Raw genomic sequence first — 26,047 nt, 5'->3', positions numbered from 1 at the left:
CATATGTTTGTTGGTTGCATTTATGTCTTCTTCTGAGAAGTGTCTGTTAATGTTCTTTGTCCATTGTTAATGGGGTTGTTTTTTTTCTTGTAAATTTGCTTAAGTTCCTTGTAGACTCTGGATATTAGATATTTGTCAGGTTAGGATGGATAAAATGGAAAATTTTTCTCCCATTCTGTAGGTTGTCTGTTCACTCTGATGATAGTTTCTTTTGCCGTGCAGAAGCTCTTTAGTTTAATTAGATTCTATTTGTCAATTTTTGCTTTTGTTGCAATTGCTTTTGCTGGTTTTGTCATGAAATGTTTGCCCATGCCTATGTCCTGAATGGTATTGCCTAGATTGTCTTCTAGGGTTTTTATAGTTTTGCATTTTACAGTTAAGTCTTTAATCCATCTTGAATTCATTTTTGTATAAGGTGTCAGGAAGGGGTCCAGTTTCAATTTTCTGCATATGGCTAGCCAGTTCTCCCAGCACCATTTATTAAATAGGGACTCCTTTCCCCATTGCTTGTTTTTGTTAAGTTTGTCAAAGATTAGATGGCTGTAGATGTGTGGTCTTATTTCTGAGTTCTCTATTCTGTTCCGTTGGTCTATGTGTCTGTTTTGTACCAGTATCATGCTGTTTTGGTTACTGTAGCCTTGTAGTATAGTTCGAAGTCAGGTAGCATGATGCCTCCAGCTTTGTTCTTTTTGTTTAGAATTATCTTGGGTATACAGGCTCTTTTTTGGTTCCATATGAATTTCAAAATAGTTTTTTCTAATTCTGTAAAGAATGTTAATGGTAGTATGGGAATAGTATTGAATCTATAAATTACTTTGGGCAGTATGGCCGTTTTCACTATATTGATTCTTCCTATCCATGAGCATGGAATGTTTTTCCATTTGTTTGTGTCCTCTCTGATTTCCTTGAGCAGTGGTTTGTAGTTCTTCTTGAAGAGGTCCTTCACTTACCTTGTTAGCTGCATTCCTGGATATTTTATTCTTTTTGTAGCAATTGTGAAAGGGAGTTCATTCACGATTTGGCTCTCTGCTTCTCTGTTGTTGCTATATAGGAATGCTTGTTATTTTTGCACATTGATTTTGTATCCTGAGACTTTGCTGAAGTTGCTTATCAGCTTAAGAAGCTTTTGGGTTGAGACAATGGGGTTTTCTAGATATAGGATCATATCATCTGCAAACAAAGACAATTTGACTTCCTCTTTTCCTATCTGAATACCCTTTATTTCTTTCTCTTGCCTGATTGCCCTGGCCAGAACTTCCAATACTGTGTTGAATAAGAGTAGTGAGAGAGGGCATCCTTGTCTTGTGCTGGTTTTCAAGGAGAATGCTTCCAGCTTTTGCCCATTCAGTATGATGTTGGCTGTGGGTTTCACATACTTATTTTTTCATAGTGGGAACACTTAAAATCTCCTCTCTTAGCAATTTTCAATTATACAATATGTTATTATTAACTATAGTTACTATGATGTACAGTAGATCTCCTGAACTTATTCTCCCCGAAATTTTGTATGCGTTGTCTCCCCTGACACTCTGTGCATGCTTTGAATCTCAGCCCTGGGTGGAGGCAGTTTTCATGGCGTGCATCCTACCTGGCAGGCCAAGGTTCAATTAGCTTAAACTTTCTTTTTTCTTTTTTTTTTTTGAGACAGGGTTTTGCACTTGTCACACAAGCTGGAGTTCAGTGGTGTGATCTCGGCTCACAGCAACCTCTGCCTCCCGGGTTCAAGCAATTCTCCTGCCTCAGCCTCTGGAGTAGCTGGGGTTACAGATGCCTGCCACCATGCCCAGCTAATTTTTGTATTTTTAGTAGAGATGTGGTTTCACCACGTTGGCCAGGCTGATCTTGAACTCCTGACCTCAGGTGATCCACCCGCCTTGGCCTCCCAAAGTGCTGGGATTACAGGCATGCGCCACCATGCCTGGCCAGTTCAAACTTTCCATAAGAGAAGATGTGAATCGTCATGAGGGTTTAGATGCAGAAACTCCTGCCTGGTGCTGGTTCACCAGTGGTAGCTTCAGGGAAGGCCTGATTGTCTTTCAATATCAACAACATCAACCCAATATCTTTTCTCAGATTTTTGGGCTTTGCCCTTTGTAAATGTGCCAGTCCTCTTAAAAACTGCTTATATTTTCTTCCATTCCTTTCTGTAGGGCAGATGGTGAAATAACGGGACAGGTAAATGAGCTCCGAGAATGTTAAGGTATTTCAGCACCGTTTAATGAAAAGAGCTGGGATCTGAAGGTAGCTGACTTGAGTTCATCTCTTGGCTCCATCAATTATCTGTGTGACCTTGGACAGGCTATGAAACCTCTTTTAGTCTCTTCGTTTGCAACATGGGGTAATTATATCCATTTTCCTAGATTCCTACCATCCATTCATTTATGTCTTTTCACCAGAGAAAGACCAAATTAATATCACAATAGATACAGTCTACCACGCAATTCAGTTGTCTAGTCCTTGGGGGCAGGGGACTGAAAAATTGGCAGAGCAGGCTATTAATAGTTTCCAAGATAGAATTCACACCAAATGCTATACTATCCTCTGCTCCAAAAAGCAGACATGGGTTTTCTGTCTTATTTGTTGTGATGAGTTTGTTTATTGGAGTTTTCCTTTTAGAACTGTCTAGAACTTTTCCAATTTAAGTGATTCTGAAATGACATTTCCAAAACTAACCTAAGACTTTTCTCTGCTGTCCCTAGCTTCACCTCACATCCCCATAAAAGCACACCCAGGCTTCATTACATTTACCAAGATAGACTCAAATAAATCCTACTGTAGATAAACAGCCCACAGAATTAACCATGGGTGAGTAGGCTGGCTCTAAATGTACTCTTTAAAGGGCATGCTCTTTAAGGGGAGAAACCAACCAGGGAATGGATTTGGAGATAATTTGTGTCTTGCAGGTGTGGCCTGATAAGGCACACAAAAGCTCAACTTTATGATTGTAGAAAGGCAATATGCCCGTCGTCAGTGTAGCCTACGTAAGCAAAGTCATTTATCAGAGCAAGATAAATTGTTCCAGTTATTTGTCAGGAGTGAAAACTAACAGGTATAATAATAATATGGTAAAATTTGCTAAGTACTTGTTATATATATTATCTCTTGAGTCTTTAAAGCTACTGCATGTGATAGGTGTTGCTGTTCCTATTTTACAAGTGAAGAAATTAACACTCATGAGGTTTACTGATTTATCTCAGTTTCCTTAGATAGGAGTTGGAGTAGTGGTTCTCAACCTGAAGGGACACTTGGGAATGTCTGAAGACAACTTTGGCTGCCATAGCTGGTGGTGGGGTGGGAGTGGGGAGGAGATACTAGTGGAATCTAGTGGGCAAAGGCCAGGAATGCTGCTAATATCTCCTATATAGAAGAATTATGTGGCTTCAGTAGTGTTGAGGTTAAGAAACCCCGAGTTGGGGAAGTGGCAACAAACCAGGTTTTTTGATTCCTAGTTCAATACTTATTTCTCTACAAGTTTTACAAGACAATGGTGTAGTAGAACTGCTGTCAGTAGTCCTAAGTTTCTCCAGGCTGACGTTGCTCTGGCAGTACATGCTGGTGTCAGCTGGAATCATTTTGATGGGTTGTTGGGTCCACTCCCATGGTTTCCTTCAGAGCAGGTTGTAGGCTATTCTGAATATCACCTCTGGGTGTCTCATGACCAAAATTGGCAGTATGTGATTTTTAGGTAGTTAGAGGAAGAATCTCCTTATGATGGAGCCAAGAGGATATCTTGCAGGGAAAAATGAACTGAAAATGAAGAAAAAAATCTAATTTTGCCCACCCAAGTAAATAATAATTATCCATATATACAGTGCTTTATCATTTTCAAAGCACGTTCATATACCTTCAGCAAATATTTGTTGAGGAGAAAAAAGTGCCAGGTTCTGTTCCAATTCTGAGCATTCAGTATTGATGGAGACAAAGTGCCTTACTTTCTGGAGTTTTTTTTATGAGAGGCAGAAAATATGGACAAAAAAACAAGTAAGTATCAAAATACCAGGGAAAGTAAGTGCTATAGAAAACAATAAAGCAGAGGAAGGAAACTAGGGAGTACGGTGTTGCCATTTCACATAGGAGGGCAGGAAAAGTCTAACAGTATTTTTGCAGAGACATGAGAACAAGAGGCAGGGAATCATCTGGATATCAGGGGCAGGAGAGTTCTGGGAAGAAAGAACAGCAAAAGCTCTGTGATTGGTGTGTGCTTGAGTGCCAGTTTAAGGAACAGCAAAGAGACCAGTGTGGTTGAAGTGAAGTGGGCAAGGGGGCAACTGTGAGGAGAAGGGCCACAGAGCTAGCAGCAGATGGACCTCGAAGCCACTGGGGGACTTTGGGTTTAACTCTGATTGAGATGGGGAGCTATGGAAGAGTCGTGAGCAGTGGAATGACATGATCAACCATAGTGCCATGATTGCACATAGTAGATCAGTCTGGCTGCTGTGTTGAGAACAAACTAGAGGAGCCTAGGTTTACAGTCAGGAAACCAGTTCCAAGGCTACCGTATCAATCCAAAGAAGAAACAATAGTGGTTGAAACCACAGATGTAGAATTGGAGGTGGGTATATTTTGATGGTTGAGCCAACAAGATTTGCAGCATATATGGAGTATGAGATAAAGAGAGGGGAAAGAGATGGCGCCCAGGATTTTGGCCTAAGCAATTTTGCCATTTGAGATGGTGAGTCTGTAGGAGAAGCAGATTTGATGTGCAACATCAGGAAGTCTGTTTAAATGTGTTAGTGTAAGGTGCTTATTAGACGTTAGTGGAGATGTTGAGTTATATTGCATGGCGTGTAGTATATCCAATGTTATAGCATATCTCTCCTTGATCAAAAGCCAGGATTTAATTAACATGACCATTGCTACAACATGATGGAACTGGGGTGAAATAATACTTTATGTGATTCCAACACCAATGTCCTTCTACTGATGGAGAATTCTAGATATGAGTCAGTATATGGAAAGAATACCATACCTTCAAATACCATCAGTTTCTAACAACTGTCTTTAAACAATGCTTCTCTGTGACCTTCCCTAAAAAGCAAGGAGTGGTCACACTGGGACAGAGGCACAGGTCACATCCAAATAAGACAACTTCATTCCTAAAGACTGCAATGTGCATATGATTAACCAAGTTCCATATTGAACCCTTTATGTTTTACACATGTGAGTCCCTTGGTTTTCAGTGGCTGTCTTGCAAACAGCATGCAGTTGAATTTTGAATTTAGATCTTATCTAAGAATGTATGTCTTTTAAAGAGGAGCATAGAACCTCATCACATTGATTGTGATTATGGAATGTTAGTTCTTACTGCTATCCTATTTTAGGTCTTTCTTTGTATATGCCTCCTTGACATTTCCCCCTTTTTCTTTTAAAATCTTGAGTCACTTTTTCAAGTTTCTTTTGATCTTTTCCCTCCAGTGAACATATTCTATTTTTTTCCAACTAGTAGCTACCTTTAACTTAAATAAATATTGAGTCTAAATTTCCTCATTTACATCAAGAATAAAACAGCATCTATTGCCTCTTCCCTTGTGAGATGAGATAATTTAACTTCCTTTACTTTCTTTGGCTGCTGAACCATTTCAAGGTTTTGGCTTAAGAAATCACAGACTCAGAGCATGTGAGGCTCTCATTTTGCAAGAGGGGGAAACAGGCCCAGAGAGGTAAAAAGATTTACTTCTTCTGAAAAGCCCCATGTTCTGAAGAGAAGAATTGGAGAGCTAGACCCAGACACAGGGCATCTAGTCTATCCTTCACTGTCAGCTTGGACAACACTCAAACAGCCCTTAAAATGCCCAGAGAGATGAGAAAATATGCTAGGTTTAGAGACTTAAAGAAAATGGATTTCTCAATTCATTGAATTTAGATCTCATCTAATTCTAATTCATTGTAGAAGTTTAAAAGCTTTTCAGGAAATTCTTCCATCTCCATAATAAAATTTTTTTTAGCCTATGTTCTATTAATCTTTCTGTTCGTGACAGAAAGCCTTTTGCTTAATAATAGCCCCTCAAATATTTGAAGACTATTCTTAAGTCTCCCCATAGACTCCTTTTCTCCAGAGTAAATAATCTAAATTCCTTTAAACTTTTCTCATAAATTCTTCTTCCCATTCTTTTATTAATCTTTATCACTTTCTATGAGCTTTCTTCATTTTTTTCTACCTTGTGAAGCCAGGAGAGAACAAAGTACTATGATACTGATTATATAGTTCACACCAAACTGTGAGTTCTTTGAGGGTGGGGGCCACTTTCTAGTCAACTTTGTATTCCTAGATCAGAGGTCAGCAATTTTTTTTTTTTTTTTTTTTTTTCCTGAGGAGAGCCAGAGAGTAAATATTTTAGACTTGGCAGGCTAAGAGGCGATGTATTCTTTGAGCGACTATTCTCTCCAAAAAGCTAATACTGTTTTATATTTTATAGTAAAAATGTACGAATCATTCTTAGCTCAAGGTCCATGCAAAAATAGTATGGCTGGTGGGCTGCTGTAGATTACTGAGCTTTGCCTTAAATTTTAGCACAATACATGGAGCATAGAAGGCATTTGATAAAGTTTGCCGAATGAAAGAATGCATGCATCTATGAAGATATTTCCATAGCTTGTCTTTTATATTCTTGTTAACACTTCTATGATGTTGCTGTCTCAATGAGCTTGTCCACTAAGATCTCCAGATGTTCTTCTGTCATACATACATGGCCCGTGCTTTTGCATGCTGTTTGTACCTGGGAAGTTTTGTTGTTATTCCCTTAATCTAAGCTGCGGTAGGGGCTCTCTATTAACCTTCATTTGCTGGTGGCTTTGGAGCTCACCTTTAATTTAGTAAGGCTGTTTTGAACTTTTGTTTTTCCAGTGTGTTCAGCAGCTGTCCTAGTTAGAAGTCATCTGTGAATTTAACAAGTAAGCCCAGGCAACTGATAAAACCAAAATGCTGGACCCAGTTTAACTCCTCAATTGGGGCTCCCAGCTCTATTTTCATTCTTATGGCTTCTACCTGCCTTGTAGGATGGGGAGTTCATTTCTACTTATTGTTCTGGAGTAGATTGGAAGGAATCAGACAGGTTCACAGAGAAGGCTGGCACTAACGACAGAAGGAAAAAACCCTTCCTTTGTTTCTCCTTAGTCTTTGGGCCTGTAGAGAACACTTGTCACAGCCTGAGGGAGAGCTCTGTATTAGAATTTCCATTCAGAGTTTAATTTGGATGAAGCAGTCTTGAGCATCACAAATCCATAGTGTCAGGAAGATGGAGCTGCTTTACAGAATGTCTAGGGGCAGAACCCGTGAGACTGAGCACATCCTCCTGCCACTCTCTGTCCCCACCCCAGTTTCAGTTAAATTAATTATTAGGTGCGCAGAGGCTTTTCTGATCAAAGTCCCCTATTTAGCTGCAATAATCTTACCTGTTATCTCTCTCCACTAGGGTCCGGTCAACAAGAAGCCATGTCTCTTCATTTCTCTGCATCCTGCCTTGGTACACAAAGGGGCGATTAGAGTTAGCCAGATGTGATGTCAAGGCTGATGGGAAACAAGGCAGGGAACACTTCTTTTCCTTCAAGCTCCTGACTAGCTATTAGGTGGTTACAACTTTCAATCTGAGGGAACTGGGAAAAGCTTTACCCTGGTTCCTTAGAGGTGAAATATGTTACCTATAGCCCATTATATCCACTTTCGCTCCTCTCTGCTCCCCTCCCCTCTGTGTGGCTGAAATTGCCGTGATTGCTACCATTTAAAATGTCTTGGAAAGCTGCATTTATTTACAATGGCTTCCTTCTTAAACAGGTGGGGGAAGTTGCAAAATAGCTGACCCAGTGGTGGATCAATCTTTAACATTTCTTTCAAATGTGGAAGGAAAGAAAATGATGACAATTTTAAGGCTTTATTAGGTGGAAATGATCTACGAGGGATGGCGGACAGCTGAAGGTCACAAATCAGGCACTGCCTCTGGCTTAGTGATTCAGAAGAATAGTGGAATGGGAAGTGTGTTCCTGAGTTTTATGAGAGTCCAAGTTTAGGAATTTATCAACGTGTGCCTGGGATTTGCTGTAATGAGCCTCTTCACTCCTCTCATAAAACAAACTGGTGTCTGATTAAAGCTGGCTGGCCTTCCTTGGATATAGAAATGAATTCATTTAGAATTTTGGGGAAAAACATCATGTCTTTGTCTGGCTTAACTGAAAAATAGCCTCATTGGTATGTGGGGATCATGCTTATTCCCCACCTGGTTAAAAGATAATGTCAATGCCATTGAATTTACATATTTTCTATCATTAATGTTTGGAGAGCTTCTTTCAAGGTGTTTTCGATTCTATACTTTCTCTTTTTCTATTTTTGTCAGCGATTTTTCTTTACCCCGTGTAGGGTCAGGATGGACTCGGCTATGCTGCAGTAGCAGAAATACTTTGAAATCTCACTATCCGAAGACAATAAAGGTTTATTTCATTCTTATACATGTCCATCACATTCCACATGGCTACCCTCCACGTTGTTTTCTCTCAGTGACCCCACCACCAAGAGCAGGTGTTGGCAAACTTTTTCTGTAAAGGGTCAGACAGCACAGTACACAGCTTTGCTGGCCATGTGGTTTCTATTGCAGCTGCTTAACTGCCATTATGGCATGGAAACAGCTGCAGTTTGTAAAGAGATAGGCATGACTGTGTTCCAATAAAACTTTATTTATAAAAACTGACAGAGGACTGGATTTGGTCTGCAGGGAGTGTAGTTTGCCCACCTTGCGGTGGCGAGGAGAAGGAAATGTGGTGAATTTTGCAGCGCTTCTTTAAGGCTTAACTTCCACTCACATTTTATTGGCCACAGCAAGCCACAGGGCCACATCTAACTTCATGGAGGTACAGAAAGTGCAGTCCTCATTTGTGCCCAGAAGGAGGAGAACCAGAAACATCGGTGGACAGCACCATTGATGACACATCCCTTTCCTATTCTTTTTAGAAAAGTCTGGTATTTCTAGATTAGCACTTCTTCAAAAAGCATCCGATAACTGCAGTCTACATGTTTTACAACTCAATTGCTGTGATTGGAACTAAACAAATTTAGGAGATGAACAGGATCAAATTTCCAGGAGTCATTCTACATAGTAAGTATGTGACTTCTTTTGACAGTCTCGCTCTGTCGCTCAGGCTGGAGTGCAGTGGCGCGATCTTGGTTCACTGCAACCTCTGCCTCCTGGGTTCTAAGCAATTCTCCTGCCTCAGCCTCTGGAGTAGCTGGGATTACAGGCGCGTTCCACTATGGCCGGCTGAGTTTTGTATTTTTATTAGAGACAGGGTTTCACCAACTTGCTCAGACTGGTCTCAAACTCCTGACCTCAGATGATCCACTCACTTCAGCCTCCCAGAGTGCTGAGATTACAGGCGTGAGCCACTGTGCCCGGCCATGACATTTCTTTTCTTCGGACCACCAAAGTTCTGTTTGGGTCCCTGAACTGATCTGGTGAGATTAGTTTCATCCATCCAACTCATTCTCAGTTGTTTAGATTTCTGGTTAGATTTCTGAATCCAGACAGTGACCATATCTTCCCTTGCCTGTTTTTTTTTTTTTTTTTTTCCCCTTATAAGTCATAGACGTCTTGCACTCTCTCATCCTTCACTAGGATAGGACTGAGCCTGGGTCTTGCAGACCACCTTGGGGATGGGCAAACTCTTTCTGTGTCCCCAGGGGAGACAGCAGTTCCCACCCATGTGCCTCTGGAGCCTTCCCTTGTCTTTTAGCATCCATTTCATTATCTTCAGGTTTGCATATTAGGAAAGCAGATTTCACTTCATCCAGAAGAGGGCACTATGCACCAAGTCTAGAATGTTCAGTTCCTTCCAGTGGAGGCACAAATTATGAGATTAATGAAACCTATATTCAAACCCTGAAACTATAGCACCTATCATAAAACACAAACCAAAATACCACATTAAGAATGTACTCTACAAAAAGAGGAAAACAATGCAATTTCTTAGCAACTTGTACATTTCAGAAGGTACAAACTGCTTTGTTAAATCAACCAAACATTTTTAGCGGGTGCTCCTCTTCCTTTTTTACAAACTCAGGCTCTTTGAACCAAAGCCTGCCCTACTGTTGGCTGCTTACACGATGTCCTTAGAAACTTGGGGGCAAAGGCTGCAGGTTTGGTCCTGTTGAAAACAGAATAATTTGCTTCTTTCAGGCATCTTCTTCCGTTAGGGAGTGAATAACATGTCAGAGAAACTTCATGCAAAATGCAGGCGGAAAATGAAATACAATAATTACCTATGTGCTAAAATGGAAGATGCCAGTGTTTTATAATATGGAGAAAGTTTGAATGGGGAACTTAGTGATTATACACTTTTTGTCCCATTCTCTCGGTCTATTTGTACTTAAGCATCATCTCTCTGTGGTGTGTTCTTAAGAGAACCACCCAGAACCCCCCATCTTTTTTTTTTTTTTTTTTTTTTTTTTTGCTGCAACTTCCTACTTAGCTGCTAAGCTTTCTCCTTGAATCTTGACTATGACTATCACGTTACTGAGCCCTCCCTGCTTCAGTTTTCTTGTGTGTAAAACAGGCATAATTATAGTGCCTATCTCTGAAGATGTCATGAGATTTTTATTTATTATCGTGCATTCTTTTGTTGTCTCTTCTCAAAAGTTTGCAGACTGTTTTAACCTCTCGTATACTTTTTTTTTTTTTTTTTTTACAATGCTGCCATGTAACTGTCTCTGGAGTAAATTTATTCTCAGGCAGATTAGTTATCAATCAAACATAAGATATTAAATATTTAAAGGCAACTGTCTGATGGTATCCTTCTCTTGGGGTGAGGTATGTATAGACTTTTCCCAATTAGTCTGTTTATTATCACACAGAGCACTCAATATATGCTTCATGGCCTATGAAACCTCTCCAGTGGATTTTCCCTGAAATGCTATCCTTGGAATTTTATCCTCTTTCTCTGGTTAAGTTCCTGGATTAAGTCAGGTAAAAAAAAGATATTAGTAAGATTACATTAATAGCAGATGACATTAATTTGCTACTTTCCATGTTCTAGGCACTATGCTAAGGACTTTATGTATATTGTTTTATTTAATCCTCATCAAACTCTTATGCAGTATCTCAATTTTACAGATGGGGAAACTGAGGGTGAAAGAAGTCTAGCAACTTGGCACAAATCACACAACTAGAAAGTGGCAGGTGAAGCTGGTCCTGCTCATGGTACATTGACTTCCGCCCTACACTAGATTTTCCTAAAATGTGTTTCCCTGAGGAGAAACTGAATATGCAAAAACAGACCTCTGTCCCACAATCTGCAGCAACCAGCCATGGAAACTAATCTGTTATTTTTAGTAACTAGCCCAGGAAGTCAGCCTGCTATCTCTAAATCAACTTGCAGGAAGTCTGACCACTGTTTCTAGAAACTGGTCCAGGAAGCCAAACAATAACTCCTGTAACCATTGGCCCAAAACTGCCAAGCTTGATTAACAACTGACAGTATCTCTAATTTTTGTCCTTGTTTCCAATTTAGAAATATCCAGAGTAAGCCAAATATGTCCCATACCCATCAGGTAGGATGCCCCACTTGTAGTTAGCCTGCCTCCAGCTTCCCCAGGCCAACAAGCCTCCAATCAGGGCACACCTGAAGCCTTCTCTTTTCTCCATGATGAAGCTTTCTCACTCCTCTGCCTTTGAGTCTTTGCCAAATGCAAGTGATAGTGGCTGGTTCCCTTGCTATATAACAAGCTCTGAATGAATAAGGAGGCTTTGCTTGTTCTTGTTTGGTTGGTTTTCATTTGTTGCCACATTGGTCACCATGTATTTTCTTTGGTCTATGCTGAATCTTTTTCATGTCCCACATCAATCTACCTACTATGCTGATTTATGTGGTTTCATGTTAGAATAGTCTTTTTCTTTTTGTATTTGGGTTGACATTTCAACTGCAGAGAATTCTCAGTCTCTCTGTCTAAAATTGCTCATGTACAAACTTAAATCACGATGACTTCACCAACTGATGAATTGTATTTCTATAGCTTTAGCTACTTCTGTTCCAATTTGTTATTACAGTTGCCTGTCCACTGCTTCTCTCAAATGTCCACTTTGGTTCAGTGTCTACTTTGGTCATTAGGTAATGCCTTCACCTCTGCTGCTAGAGAGAGAATTTTTAGACATCTGACAGGCATTTTTAAGAAAGAAAGCAACTTCAGTCCTGAGCACTGCAGATCTTCCCCACTGCTCAGAAACCTTCTGTATTGTGGCTGCTTCCTTTGTCACATGCTAAAGCCTGTCCATTCTGTCCTGCTCCAGGGATTAAAAACAGTCCAGCTGCTGTTCAGTCTGGGATTTTCATGTCCAACTAGTTCATGTGTCTTCCAATACCACGGGTTGAAAAATAAACTTAGTGTAATTCTGTGCAGGTTGCATCTCAGCTAGAAAGTGTGGATTTAGTCCTAAATTATATTATTTGTCAGGGTAGTTGGTCTTCACTCTGGGTTATGCCAGAGCTGGTTGTATGGCCTGGACCACTTCATGGACACTTATCGTGTGTCAGGGATTGTATTAGAGAATAACGAAACAAAGATGTATGAGACTGTGCTTCCTAGGTAGAGAGACAGGCCATGCACATAAAAGATAGGCTATAACACAAGGTCTTCTACTCTACGTGTGACATTAGCTACTTCTCTTGTTGGCGCCAACAACAACTGGGTCTTATCCAGTACTAGCACTTGTTTCAGTGTAGTGCAGTGCAGTTGAAGGCACATTTCTATTTAGCCCACTGAACTGTGATCCCTTGAGAACAGGGACTGACTCTTGTGTACCTGCTGTATTGCCAACAATCTAGCCGGTACCTCATTCATAGTAGGCAGGTTGACAGTCTGAGCTATTTGATTAAAAAGAAGTTCAAGTCACAGCTCTTTTACATATTAATTATGAGAACTAGGGCAAGTTAGCCTTTCTAAGGTCCTGTGTTTTCATCTGTAAAATGGGGACAATAATAATTACTGCAACCCACTCTACCTCATAGATCATTTCCACATCATTGGCACATATTACACACTCAATATCTTCTGCTATAATTATGAATTCAATTACGTTGAAATTCCAGTGATACAGATGACATATACTTAGAGTTGAGAGGAAGGAAGGATTGCTAAATCACATCCTGAAAATTGGGTGTTATTCTGGGGTGGAAGCCAAATGAACCCATTCCAATGTTATATGGCATGAGCACAAGCCATAATGTTATGTAGTGCTTCTGAATGGCACATGGTAAAATAAAAGCTCTTGCTAATGATAGGGACATGAAGAACATGAATTCATTACTTAAAATAGGTATGGAAACATTTGGGCATGCCCATTCCACATCAAGAGTACTGGCAATTCATCTATCCACAGATGCATGGCAGAATCCTGATTTATTTATCGGTGCTTCAGAAGAGAGGTCTTGGTTGTGGGGAGAGTTGAATAAAGAAGTTGATGGATTCTAAGGAAGAGAAGAATTTAGTTAAATACATTTTGTAGGGAGAGAAAACTGGGAGGGGCTCTAAGCTTAAATGCTCCCATTTCACATGTCAAATCTGTGAATCTCAGTTTCCCCAAATGAGGCTAATGCTATGTGAGAATTGAATGGGGTAACAAATGTGAATGTACCAGTGCAATGCCTAATATTTCTTGAATGCTAGAAATAGTCTAATATTATTTTTCTTTTTCATTCTTTTGGTGATAGAAATAGTAACACTGGGAATTGTGCAGTATACTAGGGCATATATAAGTTGGGAAGTGAATGTGTAAAAAATCATCATTATTTTATTCAGAAACAGTGTGGCTGAGTCTGCTAATTTTCCTCCAAAATCATTCTCCTTTTTTTCTGTTGCAATAGAATCCTTCATTTTAGATGGGCCATGTCTGCTTGGAATAACAACTCCATTTCCCAGTCTTTTTTTTGAAGCTAGATGTAGCCATAGACGATGGGCTGTAAGAGGAAATAGTGTGTGCAACCCATCAGATGTTTCTTTGAAGAAAGATTGTGTACTCTCTTCCTCCCCTTTCCTTCTCTGCTGCCCAGAGTGTTGATGTGATGCCTGGAACTGTGTGGAGCAGTCATCTGGGCCCCAAGGTGAAGGCCTTGTTTAAGGATGGAGGAGCCCAAGTTTCTGAGGACTGTGGAGCTGCCAGCACTGGACATCCAATGCTTATTGAGGGGAGAACATACATCTGTCTTTCCAAAGCCAAGTGGGCTTTAGTCACTTGCCGCAAAACCTGATCTTAATCATTATTTCATCATTGATACAGTCATGGAAAGACATGGCTTTAAAAGGACTTCAACATTTTAAGACACAAAGTCAAGGCCCAAGAGGAATGTGGGTTCCTTACAATAACTTATTTTAAAAAATGCCATCCAATCAAAATAAGGAAGGAGAACAACCACTTCTATTCTATTGGGTTCCAATATGAAGGCTGGCCAAATCAAAGCTTTGATTTCACATAATTTACCTATGAAAGAGACATAGATAGTGTCAGCATGCACAGGTTTCTAAACTTCAGCATCAATTTGGCCATTGCAGTCTGAAATTGCCAAGAATCATAAGAGGATGGTAAAATAATGGGACTTCTCTTTGGACTGGATTTTGGAATGATGTGTGGTAGTGCAAATATCATACCTATGGATTTGATGTTTGTGCTAACACATTTTAGAAATCAGGACTGTATTCACAGAATAATCATATCACTTAGCATTTGTATCTTATTGCTGACCATTTAGTAATTTTTAATGATTTGATAACATTAAAAAGTAACTGGTCTAGAAACTATTTTTTCCCCTCAATTTCTGAAATAATAACTTCATGTTTACCTGCTGTCCATGGTGCAGATGCTGCTGGCTCATCCTCTAGAGAAGGGGCCCATCTTCATTGTAGTAATTAGGTTTCACGAGGTATTAGTTAACCTGGAGGCTAAAGTCAGTTGGAATTATATTGTTACGAGTCTTCCTTTCCTGTGTATCTCTTGGTCATCCATTAATATGGAGACCCATTAGGGGTCGTTCAAGCAACTGCTGGGGCTAGCTCTGCTTCCCACTATATCTGCAAAGGGTTCCCCAGTATTCCAGCTGGAAGTACTTTTGAATGGATTTCAACAGATAAAGTGTAGGTACCGCTCAACTTGCCCTTCAATTTAGCATTTTGTATTTTAAAAGTGCACTTCAGTGGCTTTATTTTTCTTAATTGTAGACAATGCAGTGTCTTGCATATAGTAGGCACTTAATAAATGCTTGTTCATTTTTCCCCAAGGGGCAGGGTGGGCTGAGAAAGGATGTTGAGCAAAGTGGGCTTCGCTGTGGTCATATTTTAAGTATAATGTTGGTTCTAAGTATAGGGTGAGTTTTTAAACTCTGAACGGTTAACTTATCACAAATGCCTCTTGCAGATCACTCCCAGTGAGGTAAGTGGTTAATAACAGCTTGACTAGTAAATGCTAGTGATTAAAAAAAAAATGTTGGCTGGACGCGGTGGCTCACGCCTGTAATCCCAACACTTTGGGAGGCTGAGGTGGGCGGATTACCTGAGGTAAGGAGTTCGAGACCAGCCTGACTAACATGGAGAAAACTGTCTCTACTAAAAATATAAAATTAGCTGGGTGTGGTGGCGTGTGCCTGTAATCCCAGCTACTTGGAAGGCTGAGGCAAGAGAATTGCTTAAACCTAGGAGGTGGAGGTTGTGGTGAGCTGAGATCGTGCCATTGCACCATTGCGCCATTGCACTCCAGCGCAACAAGAGAGAAATTCCATCTCAAAAAAAAAAAAAAAAGAACTGAAGAGGATTAAGTTAATCATACTTCTGAGTTAATGGTAAATTAGCATCACTGTTATGTGCATGGTTCCTTTTATTTGGCTGTTTATTCTTTTTTGTCCCATCCCCATTTCCTATGGCCAGTCATCTAATGTTTTTAATATGCATCTTTTCATTGTGTGGTGTTTGCAAAATATAAGAATAATAATAAACTTTTATATAGAACTTACTTTGTGCCAGGCTTTGTTCTAAGTCTTTTATGTGTAATCCTTCATTTAATTCTCATAAGAACCTTATGAATTACTTACCTTTATTATTCCCATTTAATTGATGAAGGAACTGAAGCATAGAAAGGTTAAGTAACTTGCCTAAAGTCACACAGCTAGTAAGCAACGGAGCTGGAATTTGAACCTAGGCAGTTGAGCCCTGAAGTCCATGCTGTTTTTTTTTTCTTTTTTCTTTCTTTTCTTTTTTTTTTTTTGAGACGGAGTTTCACTCTTGTTGCTCAGGCTGGAGTGCAATGGCGTGATCTCGGCTCACTGCAACCTCTGCCTCCCGGGTTCAAGAGATTCTCTTGTCCCAGCCTCCCGAGTAGCTGGGATTACAGGCACATGCCACCACGCCCGGCTAATATTTGTATTTTTAGTAGAGACGGGGTTTCATCATGTTGGTCAGGTTGGTCTCAAACTCCTTTCCTCAGGTGATCCACCCACCTCGGCCTCCCAAAGTTCTGGGATTACAGGTGTGAGCCACCATGCCGGCCGAAATCCATGCTCTTAATCACCAACCACACAACTGAAATGTATCCTGTGCTTTGTGTGTATGCATTTTTAACTTCTGTAAATGGTGTTGTATAAATAACATTGTCATAAATCTTGCTTTTTTTCTTACTTTTCCACTCAGCACTTTGCCTTTAAGAAGCATCCATGTCGCTACGTCCGTTCAGCTGATTGCTGTACCCCAGGGTGAACATCTATCACATTTTCCCTCTCCGCTCTCCCAGGGATGATACTCCAATTTCCTGCCTCCACAAATAATGCTGCAATGAACATCCTCCCTCAGGACTTGTGGGAGAATCTCTTTGGGATCTAAACCATGGTTTTTCTTCATGAACTAAATGTGTGCCTTTTATGAAACAGGACGCTGGTAAATGTAGAACAATTTTTTTAAAAAAGTGACTTATGCCATATCAGTCATGTTTCAGGCACTGTTCCAGATGTTGGATCATCTCAAAGTGAAACAAAGATATTCATTTACATGAAATCAGAATCCTGTTATTTACTAAATAATCACTTTGTTTATGTTTATTTATGGACTCATGTGCTAGTATTGGAAGGCTGACATGGCATAGCTAAGGCATACTTGCTTCCAGCATAGTAAGATGATAAGGGCTTGGATTTGGGGTGACATTGGTGCAGAGGTCAGATTTGTTCCTTGCACCTGTGTGAACAGGGTCAAGTTCCTTAAATGTTCCAAGGCTCAATTTTCTCATGTATAAAATGGGAATAATTGTTTTTTGTGAAGTTTCAATGAGATAGTGTATGTAGAGAGCCTAACACAGAGCCTGGCATGAAATAAGCACTCAGAAAGGTAGGATAATCCCTCCCCTTGGAAAGCTCCCAGAAGAGTGGAAGAGCTAGATGCAGATCCAGATATTCAGAATGCAGTGTGTAAAGTGGTGGTGCAACATGGACAAAGTGCATGGGAGCACAGGAGAAAGACAGTGAATATTACTAATTGCCATTGATTTCATGCCTACCTTGTTCTAGATACTGTCTATATATTATTTTATTTTTTCTGGGTCTCTAAGGTGAATTCACTATTTCTATTTAACAGAACTAGAAACCAATGCTCAGTGACAACTTCCATTCAAAATCACCTATCCAGTTGTTGTGCAGAAAATTTGAATCCCTCTCTAGCTGATTGCAAAGTCTGTATTTGTTTCAATGACACTGAAGAAGAGTTAGCATTTGGTCTGGATCATGAAGAATGAGCAGGCATTTCATGAAGAATGAGCAGGCATTTTCTAGGTAGACAGAATATGCAAACATTTTCCTTGGCACCTTGACTTTCCAAAGAACTGGATTTATTTATTTATTCATTGTCATCACGTATGTTTACCCAGAACTTACTGTGGCTGGATGGTAGAAGTGCAAAGACTAAGAGATAAGGTCTCTGTCTTTCAGGGGTTTATATTCTCTTCAGAGAGATTGACTGCATACACATACACCCCCCATAATCAGATGGATAATGATACAAGGTTGCATAAGTTACATGCCAGGGAAACACTACTGGTATCAAGTGAGTTCAGAGGAGGGAGAGATCACTGAAGGCTTAGTGGTCAGGGTGAGGATTGAGAAATAGGTGGGACTGCAACTAGGGATTGAAATGGGGAGATCGGGTTGGGCACTTGGAGCAGGCCCAGTAGTGTCATAGGAAATGTAAGGGTTGCATTCAAAAGGGGAGCACATTACTATCAATTTACGGAAAGTCAGATTTTACTCTTAAAATTCCTTGAAGTACACTACAAAGTATAAGCTCTCATATCAATTCTGTGATGTGCGTGTGGCTTCTGTCTTCAAGTTCAGCACGGTCACTCTTCCCTGCAGAGTTAGTATACATTGCTACTTCTTCGGACTACATAGCCCCTTCTAGCCTTCACGTTTCTATAGTTGGTCTGTGTTTGGGATGGTGCTGAACAAAAATAGCATTGCTTTAGTCACTGGATTCAAATCAGCAGGGCAAGATGTTTGTACTACCAGATCCATGAGGCAACTGAAGGCTGGTGGAGGAGCAAGGAAGGTGGGCCTTCACCTCTGTGGATTGTACTTTGGCATCACTGAGCTCTCAGTTTGCTGAGGACAAGCCCAAGTGAGCTCGAGGCTGGAGGAGTGATCATGTCTACATTCAGATGCCGCTAGCTATGCTGGTCTCAATGCATGTCAAATATTGAAGAGCGAGGATGAGGTGCTGGTGTTGAGTTAGAGGAGGAGAACAGTCAGCAGCAGAATAAATATTACTCACAAGGAGACACCGTCTGTGTTTGTCTCGTGGGCCAAACAGTGGAATGGAGGAATGATTGGAGTGGTGGGAAGATTGCATAAGGCTGAATTCTAATCGGTTTTACTTATTTAAGATGTGACATTAGTGTAAAAGTAGAGAGACAGGAACTCACATGAGTATGTCTGGGTTTGTTAGGAGGAGAGGATTTGCAGAAACATAGGTGCATTTGGAAGAGACCTGGTGGTGGAGGATTGTGATAAGTAGGATAGGATTTTGGGCTCAGTCTTCTAGGGTGACAGGTGTCTTTGCATATGCCTGACCAGGGGATTCTCCTTTAAAGAGAAAAGTTTTAGGGAGATTAAATATGACAATTATGTGTATGCTAGTTTGGAGGGGGGCTCAAAACTAGATCCTGGGACCCCAGTTGGAGGTTGATATGATTTGGATCTGCATCATCCCCAATGTTTGGAGGTGGAGCCTGGTAGGAAGTGATTGGATCATGGAGGCAGAATCTTCATGAATGATTTAGCACCATCCCCTCAGTGCTCTTCTTGTGATAGTGAGTGAGTTCTCACGAGATCTGGTTGTTTCAAAGTGTGTGGCACCTCTCCCTACCCTCTCTCTTCCTCCTGCTCTGGCCATGTAAATTACTGGCTCTTTCTTTGCCTTCTGCTGTAACTGGAAGCTTCCTGAGGCCTCTCCCGAAGCAGATGCTGCCATGCTTCCTCTACAGTCTGTGGAACTGTGTGCCAATTAAACTTCGTTTCTTATAAATTACACAGTCTCAGGTATTTCTTCATAGCAATGCGACTAATACAGAGGTGGTGGCAAAAGTCTGTTGAGAGGCAATAAAAGCCTGGAAATGATGATGAAAATGAAGGGGAATGGGCACAAAGAGAGGTGTTATGAAGAATCGGTGGGGTTCACAAGCCTGAAAACCACTGGGAAAAATGATATCAACATCACACCAACTCTGACAGAAATGCAGACTCCCCTCTCTCACTTTCCCTAGTCTATGTAACTGGCATCTTTTATCGGAGTTGAAGGAAATCATTAATATCCTACTTATGATTCTCCTCTTAGTTAAAAATCAATTGAGGAAAAAAATGTAGAACTTAGATGAAGGCAAAATATTGGATTTTTTGCTGCTAGCAGTGGACTGGAGGACACAGTTTTGGACCATTGCCACACAGGGTTTCTATCCTTTTTTCTTAAGCTGAGATGTTGGGACAACCCACCATGGGGAGAGTCTGGGTCAGTGATTGCTGTGGCCAACTGTGGGGTCCCCGATGGTGTGGACAGAGAGGCTACACGTGAAGGAGGCATGTGATGTAACCCATCTGGGGAGTAAATGTGGATTCCTCCCACTCATCCAAGCAGATGTCTGGATTCCCCACGTTTGGGAAGTAAGCAAGGGGTGGGAGGGGTCAGGAGTTTTACTCTATGAGAAGGACACAGTAACATGCAGAAATGCAAGGAGAAGGAAACGAACTTACCTTCACATTGCTGGACGTGATTAAAGGTGAGAATAGAATTGGAAATGAAATTTGTGGGCTCATTAAATAAATAACCTCATTAAATTTGTGGGCTCATTAAATAAATAACCCTGTGGGTTATTTAATGAACAGGTTTTGTTCTTTTGGAGGGCAGAAGCGAAATTGCTCACCAGCAATCCCGGGAGGAAACAGAGGGTTGGTAACTGGTGTTGAAGAAGTGGCCTCATGAGGGTGTCTGGGTTAACCACTGGCGACTCCACCATGGGGACTCCACACCCTGCATTCAGTCTTTGTTGGCCACAACCTGGATGCTTCAGCCTGGTGAACTGAGAAAACAATATCTTTGGAGTCATAAAAAAATTATTTTCTCTCTCTTTTGTTTTGTTTTGTTTTTCCTGCCTTGATCCATGAAGTAGGAATTTCCACCTTATGAAGAATGGAAGACTTGGGAAGAAAGCCCCTGTCCTTTTACCCTGTCCCTACCCTGGCTGGGAAGAAGGTCATGGGGTGTGGAGTTCAGCCCCTCTGGGTCTCTCTTTCCCAGCAACCTGTCCTCAGCACTTGTCCCCTCCTTGCCCCTCTGTCTCTTAGACTCAGTAGGGCTGCTCTGCTCTTTGGAGCTAGGGGAGGCCTGGCCTCCTGGCTGGCAAGTCAGTTCTGGTCATGGGTCAAGGCAGATTCTCCAAGGCAGCCTTTTTGGAAACATAGCTGATTATTTCAGCTCTGTAGATCTGAGTCTGTCTCCTCAATGGGTTCAGAACCTGTAAGGGAAGAGATGTGACTAATTGGCATTATCCCTTAAATTCTAACATTCTTGTTGAGGAAAAATCCTAATTTTGAGATTCTTTGGAATCTTCTTTCCTTCTTCCGACCTTTCTTTTTCAAATACATTTACCAAATGGAATGACCACTGTGCGTTTGGCACTTAGGTTAAGTGTTTTGTCTTTTCTCTTAAATAGCTATGATTGGCTCTAATGCAGTGTCTAGGCAGTGTCTTGCCACAGGCAGCTCAAATGGACACATGTGCCACAAATATATGACACTTCTAGAACACACTTGAATTCCAGGGTCTATGAAAAACTCTGTAGATCATAGCAGTATATGGTCATATGAGTGTGTGTTCATGCATACACACACCTACCACATGCACACACTACCACATGCATGCACACCTACCACACATACAAACCGTGCCCACCCCCCACTGCATGCATGAACACACACCGTATATACTTATACACCACACACAGACAACACACAAGCACACACACACACACACATGCACACACTACCATATGCATGTACACCTACAAAGCCATACATGCATGTATGCATGCACACATGCAAACCACGCATACCTCCCCACCACATGTGTGAACACACACCATATATACTCATACACCGCATACAGACAACACATGGAAATACCATGTGCACACGCTACCATATGCATGCACGCCTACCACACATACAAACCATGCACACCCCCATGTGCACATACACACACCATATATACTCATACACTACACACAGACAACACACACAAACACAGACACACATGCATCATACAGGTACCGCTGCATCACATATATCATACACATAAACTACACACGTATCACACATATCACACATAAACTACACACGTACAGAGCATTCACACAAACACTCCCTACTCCATCTTACACACGTGTGCATATGCACATACCACAAGCATATGGATGTAACCCCAGGGCCTCTGCAGAGAGAGCTGTGGAAAGCTCCAAGACATATTCTCTCTCCCACTCTTAATCTGTCTCTCCATCCCTCTCCTTTTCTCTCTTAATCCTGGGGTGTATATATAAAAGACTATACAAAGCACACACACAGAAACAGAGCAAACCTCTGGACTCACAGAAAATCAACTGCCAACAATCTGGGCAGCTAAGGCTTTGTGCATAACACCCTACTCCTGAGGGCCCCCTCCCCTCCCACAGGAACACACTCTGACAAAAAAGCACCTGCCCCTAAGCCAGGCATCTTTCTTTCCTTTTGCCTTTGATTAAGTCTCACAATAAATGGCACACCAAGGGGTGCGGCATTACGGTGTCATTAAAGTGAATATTTCACAAGTGAGTGTTGCCTGAATAAGATGCTTCTGATGTTTTTATGTTCATCAAATCTTTGAGGCCAGCAGATGGAAAAAAATTATTGTGGCCAGAGCTTAAGGAGGTAGGCTTCACCAGAGAGGCAGGGTGGTCAGGCTACAGTGAGCCCTGACCCAGTTTCCTTGAGAAAAGGGAATAGAGTCAAAGTGCTCGATGTGTAATCAATAAGCAGGGAACATAGGATGAAACACACACACTCCCACACACATACACACACGCACAGAAGGATATTTCTACCTCAGTTCTTTTTAAAGTAAAAAAATGGTGGGAATACAGTTTACTCTAAAGGAACCCTTTGAATGTGTATCATTTAGTGAATTTGGAGCTTTCCACACCAAGTGCGTTTGCTAAAAATGGTCACTGCCCATAGATGAGACACCATACCATTGTTAATGTCATTAGCAAGCAGAACAGCGGTGCCTACAAAGCTCAGAGCAGAGAAATGATACCCGGGGGAACCACACAATGCCAAATAAATGTGAGATGATTGACTATTTTCATCACTACCTCCGCAGCAGGGTGGGAGCCCATTTGTAAGGGGCTGCCTTGTGCCTATGGGGAGGAGGACCGTCAGACAATCCTGTTGCAGTTTCTATTGTCCTCAAAGACATGTCTTCTCCAGGAATAAAGCCCTGGGTCACACCGTTTGTCCTGTAGAAACTCCTGATAAATTTTGCTTTTAAGAAAAGCCTCTTTTTTCTTTGATTAGCGGTAATAAAAGCTTTCCCTTCGAAATATATGCCCTTACACATTAAAAGCCTGAGATGAAAAATTCTTTGTCATTTGCAAAGAATAGTGTCTCTTTGTGACTTGTTATCTGTTGAACTGGATGTTATGAAGTCTGTCTGAGGGCTCTGATAGCAGCTAGAATATTCTGCCTTGTGTGGCAGACACGTTTGAAGGCATAATTATGGGGTGTGGGTTGGGGTGACCATCACATTCTCCCAGCCCGACCAGATAGTTGATGGGTTTTGTGTATTCAGGAAACTTCCCCTTCTTTATCCTGTTTGAATGGAAATGGGACCGACATCAGGCGATAAGCCGTTTCTGTAATGGATTCCAGAAACTTCTGTTCTTGTCATCTGGTCTGGATTTACAGACAACTCTCTTCTGTTGTTCAACTTTCTAAAATAGAAATTATGGTTGGTTGCAGCCATAAAAATGATGGCATAGTCTTAGACAGGGATCAGCCTCCAAATGCTTTGAAGTGAATAAGGATGCCTTTCTGATTAGGATAAACCGCATCATATTGGAATTCTCAAAAAGCTTTTAAATCGTAGTAAATGTTGTTTTAACAAACAAAAACTAAATAGTTGAAAGAAAATGATCTTGATTCAAAAACTTACTTGATTTAAGAATTGTAATTCTGAGGGAGGAATTGAGGAGCTATTGTTTAATGGGGACAAAGTTTCAGTTTTGCAAGAAGAAAAGAGTTCTGGAAATGGATAGTGGTGATGGTTGCACAATAAGAGGATGTCTTCAATGCTGCTGGGCTGCACACTTAAAATGGTTAAGATGGTAAATTTGATGTTATGGATATTTCACCAAAATTGAAAAAATAAATAAAAAATGATAATTCCTACATAAGTACTGGCGATAGAAATAGAAAATGCAGTTCTGTGTGTGTACTGCATTCAAAGTTTTGCCCTCTAAATGTCTGCTTCTTTTATCTTACAGGAACAGTTTGATTAGACTCTCGAAAACTGACTTATTAATGTTATTGTGTGGATAAGGCACTGCACATAAGCTTGTGCGATTGCTAATGTGATCTTTTGTTTTAACCTGATGTAAACAATGATGCTCTAACAAAATCTTTAGAGATTTAATTATGCAGGAAAATATTCTTAATCTCTCTCATTCTAAGCCAGTTTGTTTGCTACTCATTTATCTTTAAAAACAAAACCTTTGGCTTGTCTTCGCTTTCTTTTGCTGCTTTACTCAGTTCCAGTTATATGTCATGACACCCTCTCTCCTCATGAAACACTTTAGCCTACACTCTTTATGTGTTGACTTTTTCAAAGATAACATCATTTTGTCAATCGAGAGGCCATTGGTGGTAGAGAAAGAACAATACATGGGGAGCTGGGAGACCTGGATTTGGTCTGATCTTTTTCACTAGTTTATTCCTTGGAGTCTGAGTTTTCTCATCCATAAAATGAAGACGATAATTATTAGGTTGGTGCAAAAGTATTGCTGTTTTGGCCATTACTTTCAATGGCAAAAACCGCAACTACATTTGCACCAGCCTAATACCTTACCTTTCTCCGTGTAGAGAAGTTCAAAAGAGAAAATAATGAGAGCTACTATTTACTGAGCACCTACTAGGTGTTAAGCACTGTTCTAAGTAGTTTAGGGGTATCAATTAATTTAACCTTTCCAATAACATGGTGGAGCTATTATTTCTATTTTTCAGATGAGGAAACTGAAGCACACAGAAGTATAGAAACTGACTAAGGTCACAGAGCTGGTCAGTGGTAGAGCTTGAGTTTGAACCCAGGCAGTCTGATAGATGAGGCTATTCTTGGTCACAACATCATCCTGCCTCTGTACAGATGCGAAAATGAAATGCAAACTACTTTAAAGCATTATGTAAAATGGAATGAGTAAAGAGTTGAATTTTCTAGATTTATTTCCATGGAAAATGTTACAGATGTTGGTTCTGTATCATTAGATCACCTCAGCAATACTCCCTTCCACTTAGAGGCCATAGTTTACCAAGGATGTGAACGATCTGGAACATCTCCTTCATAGCATTAAGCATTCTTGCTGTATGAATAATTATCTGTGTAATTATGTGTTTAATATTTGTGCTTCTATACTGTATACTCCATGAGGACACGGACAATGGATAGCCTGTGTACCATGATCTTTCCAACAAGTAGCACAATGCCTAGCACATAATAAGTGTTTAGTAATAACGAGATGTAACATTTACAAAGAGATTATCACATTGCTGGTACCAAGTGCTTTACATCAACTCGTTTAAAACTCACAACAACCTCATAAGGAGGGTTTCCATTTTACAAATGAAGAAACTGAGGCTCAGAGCACTTAATTAATATGTCTAAGGTCATGTGGTAGTAAATGGTGGAGTCTGGATGAAACCCGACTATCTGACTCCAAAACCTTTATCCCGTTTCAGTTTCTGATATGTGACAACAGTGGAAACCTGAATCCTTTCTAATGTGGACTTGGAAGCAGAAATGAAACACTGTTGTAACATCCCCCACCACTGGCCCCCAAATGTGTGTTCTTGGCTTTTCAGGCAGGTGTTGAGTGTTGGACAATGGGGATGAAGAGATTGCAGGCTGGGAAGTTCGTGACCTTTCTTCTGATGTGGTGAAACATTTGTAAACTGTTGCCTGCAGCAACCTTGGAAGTGAGACCGTGGGTCTCCTGAGCCTGTACCTCTAGGGGAAGTGGTTGAAAAAAATCAGAACAATGATGTGTGTTGGCTGCTTCTTGATGTTTTTAGCACACTTCTATCATAAGGAAATCTGGCTAGTTTGTAAGCAAAGATGAAAGGTGATTGAGCTGTGCTAAGGCAGGCTCTACTGCCTCTGCCCATGGCCTCCAGCCTAAACTGACGAGGATCTGATAATGTGGGGTCTTTTTGGACTAAAAAACCCAATTTCTTCTATGTTCCACCAAGCAAGAGG

At 40.8% G+C, this 26,047-nt stretch overlaps 1 long non-coding RNA gene across 1 annotated transcript in view; it reads left to right on the top strand.

Moving 5' to 3' along the window:
• Positions 1-19,518, top strand: part of LOC129010853 (uncharacterized) — a 148,911-nt gene extending 129,393 nt beyond the window's left edge. The window contains exon 2 of the long non-coding RNA XR_010122674.1: positions 16,649-19,518. This is a non-coding gene — a long non-coding RNA (uncharacterized LOC129010853). The remainder of the gene's footprint in view (positions 1-16,648) is intronic.
• Positions 19,519-26,047: the final 6,529 nt, after the last annotated feature.

Source organism: Pongo pygmaeus, chromosome 10 (assembly GCF_028885625.2).
Source record: "Pongo pygmaeus isolate AG05252 chromosome 10, NHGRI_mPonPyg2-v2.0_pri, whole genome shotgun sequence".
NCBI classification, from domain to species: Eukaryota; Metazoa; Chordata; class Mammalia; order Primates; family Hominidae; genus Pongo; species Pongo pygmaeus.
The sequence above is the reverse complement of the archived record's forward strand: the minus strand, read 5'-3'. Positions and strand labels throughout refer to the sequence as shown.